We start from the raw sequence: 7785 nt of genomic DNA, 5'->3' as shown, positions 1-7785 counted from the left end.
GTGAAGGGACGCGTGTGATCCGAAGTATTTTTCACGTAGTCCTCAGCTGCCATGGTGCTTTCGATTACTACCATAGGTACCATGGAAGCCCAGGTGAATGTCCCCCTCAGAATAAACCGCTTCCACCAGACTGCGTCCTTGGCGCGCTGCATATTTCGAGCAGCCGTTTGCCTGAATGATCTATGAACGACCGCACACCTTGTGTTACAAGATTCGTGATTCAACCGACCATGTGATACGTTGATCCATGTTCCAAGCTCGAAGATCTAGGACCCACTGCAGTCATTGGTGATGTTGTCCGGTCATTATGGGAACAGCTATGGTACGTCTGTTGCAGAGCCCCATGTTTAATCATGTGTGCTAACCCGTGTTCTCTGTGACACTTGTGCCCGCATCATTACTGTACTCTGAAGTCACATATGCAACTGATCGTCGCCTATCCTGGTCTTTGCAGAGAGGGCAAGTCTTCGACCTCCACGTCCTGACCGAGCGAGGTGGCGCAGTGGTTAGCACACTGGACTCGCATTCGGGAGGACGACGGTTCAATCCCGTCTCCGGCCATCCTGATTTAGGTTTTCCGTGATTTCCCTAAATCGCTTCAGGTAAATGCCGGGATGGTTCCTTTGAAAGGGCACGGCCGATTTCCTTCCCCATCCTTCCCTAACCCGAGCTTGCGCTCCGTCTCTAATGACCACGTTGTCGACGGGACGTTAAACACTAACCTCCTCCTCCTCCTCTCCACGTCCTGTGAAGAAGATTGGAAATCCAAAGGCTTGTTGTCTACTCTTCAGTCAATCACGAGAACAGCCGACTAGTTTCACTGTTTGGCAGATGCTCCCTTCCAGTGGGCGAGCCATAGCAATTTATCATTTGCCAAAGTCGCTTATGTCGGTGGATTTCTTCATCTGGCCTCTATATTGTCGTCAGAACGATTCGCCATTCCTCTCTGCTCCGCTTATTTACTTTCTTTGCTGCATTACGTGCCCGAAAGTTCGCCAGGAGGCCTTTGGTCTCGTGGAGGATTTTGCTCAACGGTGTGTGTGTGCGTGTGTGTGCAAACAGAAAATTAGAGAAGACCTGCGTGTGAAGATGACGGCGGGCCGCGGGGGGTGGTGTGACACCGCTGCGGGCTCGCCACCCCCCTAGCCGCAGCTGTCGGTGGCAGCAGCCCTCATTACAAGTTTCGCCGTGCCGGCACAGCCACTGTCTTCCTGACCCTCGCCCCGCCCTTTGACGTCACCACAGCAGCGTCGTCCGCTCCGTTCCCCTCATCTCCCTGTGTGCAATGGGTGCCGCCTCACGAGTACGAAAATACTCTACTGGCCATTAAAATTGCTACACCAAGAAGAAATGCAGATAATAAACGGGTATTCATTCGACATTATACTAGAACTGACATGTGATTACATTTTCACGCAATTGGGGTGCATGGATCCTGAGAAGTCATTACCCAGAACAACCACCTCTGGCCGTAATAACGGCCTTGATATGCCTGGGCACTGTGTCGAACAGAGCTTGGATAACGTGTACAGGTACAGCTGCCCATGCAGTTTCAACACGATACCAGAGTTCATCAAGAGTAGTGTCTGGCGTATCGTGACGAGCCAGTCGCTCGGCCACCATTGACCAGACGTTTTCAGTTGGTGAGAGATCTGGAGAATGTGCTGGCCAGGGCAGCAGTCGAACATTTTCTGTATCCAGAAAGGCCCGTACAGGACCTGCAACATGCGGTCGTGCATTATCTTGCTGAAACGTAGGGTTTCGCAGGGATCGAATGAAGGGCAGAGCCACGGGTCGTAACACATCTGAAATGTAACGTCCACCGTTCAAAGTGCCGTCAATGCGAACAAGAGGTGACCGAGACAAGTAACCAATGGCACCCCATACCATCACGCCGGGTGATACGCCAGTATGGCGATGACGAATACACGCTTCCAATGTGCGTTCACCGCGATGTCGCCAAACACGGATGCGACCATCATGATGCTGTAAACAGAACCTGGATTCATCCGAAAAAATGACGTTTTGCCATTCGTGCACCCAGATTCGTCATTGAGTACACCATCGCAGGCGCTCCTGTCTGTGATGCAGCGTCAAGAGTAACCGCAGCCATGGCTTCCGAGGTGATAGTCCATTTTGCTGCAAACGTCGTCGAACTGTTCGTGCAGATGGTTGTTGTTTTGCAAACGTCTCCATCCGTTGACTCAGGGATCGAGACGTGGCTGGACGATCCGTTACACCCATGCGGGTAAGATGCCTGCCGTTGGGGTCCAGCACGGCGTTCCGTATTACCTTCCTGAACCCACCGATTCCATATTCTGCTAACAGTCATTGGATCTCGACCAACGCGAGCAGCAATGTCGCGGTACGATAAACCGCAATCGCGATAGGCTACAATCCGACCTTTATGAAAGTCGGAAACGTGATGGTACGCATTTCTCCTCCTTACAAGAGGCATCACAACAACGTTTCACCATGCAACGCCGGTCAACTGCTGTTTGTCTATGCGAAATCGGTTGGAAACTTTCCTCATATCAGCACGTTGTGTGAATGCTCTGAAAAGCTAATCATTTGCATATCACAGCATCTTCTTCCTGTTGGTTAAATTTCGCGTCTGTAGCACGTCATCTTCGTGGTGTAGCAATTTTAATGGCCAGTAGTGTAGCTTTCAGGCCTCTCCCTCTTGCGCAACGTGCAGTACCACTACTGACAAAAAAAAAAAAAAATGTTCATTATTCCCTCTAACGTGATTTCTCATTTGTCCGCAGCTCAACGGCCGCTATTTTTTTGGTTGTAGAGTAAACCAGTGTCATAAGATCTGATACACTAGCTTCATGGTAAACCAGGTTGATGTCAGTCCCCCAACTATTTGTGGCTCACTCAAAATACATGGCGCAGTCACATTGATGGGACCCCGACTATATTCGACGTCAAAGTCCAAAAACAACCACAGATGGGAAGTGGCTGCTCTAGCAGTGGGTGATGTTTAAAGCGTGTCGCGGGGACGCGAGAAACAGTCTAGTCGTTGTTGCAATGCAGAAACGGAGAAATTTATCTGACTTCCAAAAGGCATGGTGATCGGCTTTCGGGCCAGGGGAAGAAATATTTCTTCGACAGCTAAGTCCGTTAACTGTTCGCGTGCCTCTGTGGTTAAAGTATACCGTGCATGGCGTAATGATGCTATCCGAAACCAGCGCCTTGGCAGCTGTGGTGCACCGTAGGTCGTAGATGACAGGGTTAAGCAGCAGTTGCGGAGATGTGTACGGGTAAACAGACGTGCAACTGCTGAGCAACTGACCACTCGGATAAACCAAGGGACTATCAACAGTGTCTCCTAAACAACCGGTCAGAGAGTGTTGCTGCATATACGCCTTCGCTTCACACACCTGGTTCGTGCTCCCGTGCTGACTGCTGATCATCGACGACATTATGAAAACTGGACGTCTATTGAATGGCAACAGGTGGGCTTTTGCGATGAGCCACGTTTCATGCTCCATCGGACAGAAAGTAAACACATTGCAACAATCGTCGGAAGTGTACAAGGTGGTAGAGGGGGCATTGTGGTCAGCAGAATGGTTTGTTGGCACTCCGTGGTATCCCCCCATACATGAAGTTTTTTTTTTTCCTCTTAGCATTATGGCATCGACCAGCAGGACAGTGCAGCCAGTCACACAGCTCGCAGTGTACGTGCGTTGTTCGAAGAGCACCTGGTTGGGTTTACCGGACCCCTGGACACCAAACTACCTCGATGTAAACCAAGTCGAGAATGTATAGGACCACCTCGTGCGGCCTGTTCACGCCATAGATCTTCAGCCGAGAAATCCAGCGCTGCTTGCCACGGCACTGGTGTCGGCATGCGCCACATCCCTGTCTGTACCTTCCACAAGATCATTGACACTCTTCCTGCACGTTTCGCTGCGAATTTGGCTGGTGGTCACATTAACGTAACAGGCGAATGTAAGTCAACTGTAGTCTACGGTCGTCTAGGGAGCCATAAACAAGGACTGCCAATGCTGGCCTCTGGTTATCTACATCTACATCTCTATAGATATTCCGCAAACCACCGTGCGATGGGTGGCGGAGGGTACCATGTACCACTAGCAGTCATTTCCCTTCCTGCTCCACTCGCAGATAGAGCGAGAGAATAACGACTACCTACATGCCTTTGTATGAAAATTTTCCGTTTCTTATCTTCGTGATCCTTAGACGCAATATATGCTGGCGGCAATACAATCATTCAGTAGTCAGCTTCAAATGCTGGTTCTCTAAATTTTCTTAATAGTGCTCTTCGAAAAGAATGTCACCTTTCCTCCAGGTATTCCCATTTGAGTTCCCGAAGCATGTCCCTAACACTTACGTTTTGTTCGAACCTACCGGTAACAAAATCTAGCAGCCCGCCTCTGAATTGCCTCGATGTCCTCCTCCAAGCCGACCTGCACGAATTCCAAACACTCGAGCTGTATTCAAGAATAGGCCGCACCAGCGTCCTATATGCGGTCTGTTTTACAGATGAACCATATTTTCCCAAAATTTTCCCAATAAACCTAAGTCGACCATTCGCCTTCCCTACCACAGTTTCCACATGCTCGTTCCATTTCATATCGCTTTGCAACGTTACGCAAGATATTTAAACCACGTGACTGTGTCAAGCAGTACAATACTAATGCAGTATCCTGACATTACGGGTTTGTTTTACCTACTCATCCGCACATTTTCCCACGTTTATAGTTAGCCGCCATTCATCACACAAATTAGGAATTGTCGGGCTATTTGTAAGACAGCGAAAGTAACTCAGATTCTTGGGATTTCTTTCTCGCAAATTCGACTACAAAACATGAGGCACACAGAGGTAAACATATGCGGTCAACGTGCAAGGTTTATTATCGTGTCTGTGGCGTAGGAGATCGCAACTCATATAAGGCAATGCTAATCATCATTTTGCTTGTATTGATTCTTTATTTTTCAATCTTTATTGCGTTCTCACTGGAGTTAACGGTGACTAGCGTCGACCGTTGTGTCGGTTCTCTTATATCCTTCGAGTGCTTACTATTCTCGGAAGGATGTTGTTTGTCGACCTTTGTTCCGTAGAAATCTACACGCAACGAATGTAAGTTCTCGACCTCGGGAGATGACACTCGAAAATGGGGCCTGATTAATAATAATCGCCTTAATATTTGCTATATCGCAATAGTAATCCAGTCCTGAATTAGTAACTTTGCTGGGTGCTCAGAAATTGGCGAGTGGCAACGTGCGTAATACGATTATCGAAAAGTATCACAGCTATCGTTTCACAAGACTACCTGCAAACGTGACGTCACACGCAATTCTATAATCTATGAGGCAGATGACTTATTCATTTTGGTATTTTTAGCTGTTTCGTACTATAACTTGCAATATGCCATTTCAGGGAAACGGCGCATTGAATATTTATTACAAACACTACATATTTATAATAAAATGTCACTTAATAACGCATCGTCGATACGACACTTATAGGAGGCAACAGTCACGTCACTAAGCCCTAATGTCCCGGCGTTACACCTCTTCACACACTTTCAGTATTCCTTGTTGACGGACACACGTATGTTTATTGGCCTCATACCTTGTTAATAAATATTTTTATTTGCCTTGTTCACCCCTCCCCCCGCCCAAAAAAAAGGTTTAATGAATATAGATCATCGTGATTTGCAGAGTCAAAGGATGTAGATTACCGTCCCTCCACATGCAAATTTTTTCCGTCTTTGCGTTGTTAACACATTCTGGGGCTTCTTTTATTTAATATTTCCGTCTGATTATAGAACGAAGTTTGAAATAAATATTTGACTGTTTACTTCTGAATATGTTGCTGGCCGTGCGGTTAAAGGCGCTGCAGTCTGGAACTGCAAGACCGCTACGGTCGCAGGTTCGAATCCTGCCTCGGGCATGGATGTTTGTGATGTCCTTAGGTTAGTTAGGTTTAACTAGTTCTAAGTTCTAGGGGACTAATGACCTCAGCAGTTGAGTCCCATAGTGCTCAGAGCCATTTGAACCATTTCTGAATATGTTGCGATTACTGAGTGTGTGGTCAAACAGGAACCTAAGGTAACAGATTTAATTGCTGCGATTTAAGCGATCAGCAATAAAATTCATGTTATTTCTTCTCACAAGTATTTAGGTCTTTACTTCCGAAGAAGTGGCAACCTCCAAGTGTGTTGTTAGGGAAGAACCTAAGTGGACAGCTTAAATTGGTTGCGAGTGGAACGATGAGCATTAATATTCATATTCTTCTTTGAAACATATTTCTCCGGCAAAACTCATCTCACAAGACTTCCTGCAAACCAATGGCATTTCTGGTTGGTATATTTCTTTCGCTAGCGACATGTGTGAGCTGATACCCATGAGAAAGAGTCTCTCATCGAACGCTAACGAAAGACGATAGTAGGTTCTGCTGTTGTCGATATTGCGTGTGACGCAAAATGACATCTCGTTTCCAGGAAGTCCTGTGAAATAAGTGTTATTCCAAAAATCGTCACTCTCTAAAGATAACTCACTTACACAGAATAAACACAATGCACCTTTCATAAAATATTTCTCCCTCTCTATAAGGACAGTTACACGACAAGTAACATATACAGTCGCGACACTCACTTCTGTGAAAATTGTTACCGTCTGACAAAATAACACTAGCGCCTCTAGAGGCGAGAAAGCCAGCTATAACACTGACGATTGGTTTTTATAATATTTTTCTAGTTAATTAACGATATAGTTATTATGTTCTTGCGTTCCAAGCATCAGTAAATTGTCAAGAGTCATCAATGATTGTAAAATAAATGCAGGAACAGCCAAATGTGACTGATTCAGTGGCATAAGCTAGAACATATTCATGAAGAAATACTTTTAGAATATGAGTGTAACAGCACTTTCCTCGATGAAAGCAAGGGAATATAAACACATACTTCATGCATGAGAAGCATATACCTCTGTTGTTGTCTGTTCTTATTATGATTGGCAGTTTCCTTCACATGTAGTAATAATTTCGTATGGTGTAAAATAAAACTTAACTCCTCCCCGAACAGGCCATGAAGGCCTAACGGTACCGACCCGCCGCCGTGTCATCCTCAGCCCACAAGCGTCACTGGATGCGGATATGGAGGGGCCTGTGGTCAGCACACCGCTCTCCCAGCCGTATGTCAGTTTACGAGACCGGAGCCCCCACTTCTCAGTCAAGTAGCTCCTCAGTTTGCCTCACTAGGGCTGAGTGCTCCCCGCTTGCCAACAGCGCTCGGCAGACCGGATGGTCACCCATCCAAGTCCTAGCCCAGCCCGACAGCGCTTAACTTCGGTGATCTGACGGGAACCGGCGTTACCACTGCGGATGGCAGTTGGCATGGAGTCTATTGATCTTCACAGTCTTACACTTCACTTGACTTTCCAATACATGAATATTTTGGTAAATATAAATACTGCTGCTTCGAAAGCTAATGTGTGAAGATTTTTGCTGTTGTGGCTGAGATGTAGCTGTTGTGGCTGAGATGTAGCAAAAATTGTGGAAATGGTTTCTTCTGTGTTAGGAAGTAATTTTATAGCTTTTGACGTTTTATTACCACGTCTGAGTGGTTTTCCATTCACCTGCAGTTGCAAATGATGCAATTATTGCATCCCATACAAATGTTCTACGTTTTCTGTGTTCCCCATTCACAGATTTGTCAGTAACTGTAGCGAAGAAAACTTCACGTTAGAGTGTAAATATGAGACGTCTTTTTGCAAAAGTTCAGGTCTTATTCTGTTTACTACCCAATTCTTGTT

General features: G+C 46.4%; 1 pseudogene; it reads right to left on the bottom strand.

The window, feature by feature from the left end:
• Window positions 1–7249: 7249 nt before the first annotated feature.
• Window positions 7250–7366, bottom strand: LOC124778626 (annotated as a pseudogene).
• Between the last annotated feature and the right edge of the window lie 419 nt (window positions 7367–7785).

Source organism: Schistocerca piceifrons, chromosome 2 (genome assembly GCF_021461385.2).
Source record: "Schistocerca piceifrons isolate TAMUIC-IGC-003096 chromosome 2, iqSchPice1.1, whole genome shotgun sequence".
Classification (NCBI taxonomy): Eukaryota; Metazoa; Arthropoda; class Insecta; order Orthoptera; family Acrididae; genus Schistocerca; species Schistocerca piceifrons.
The sequence above is the reverse complement of the archived record's forward strand: the minus strand, read 5'-3'. Positions and strand labels throughout refer to the sequence as shown.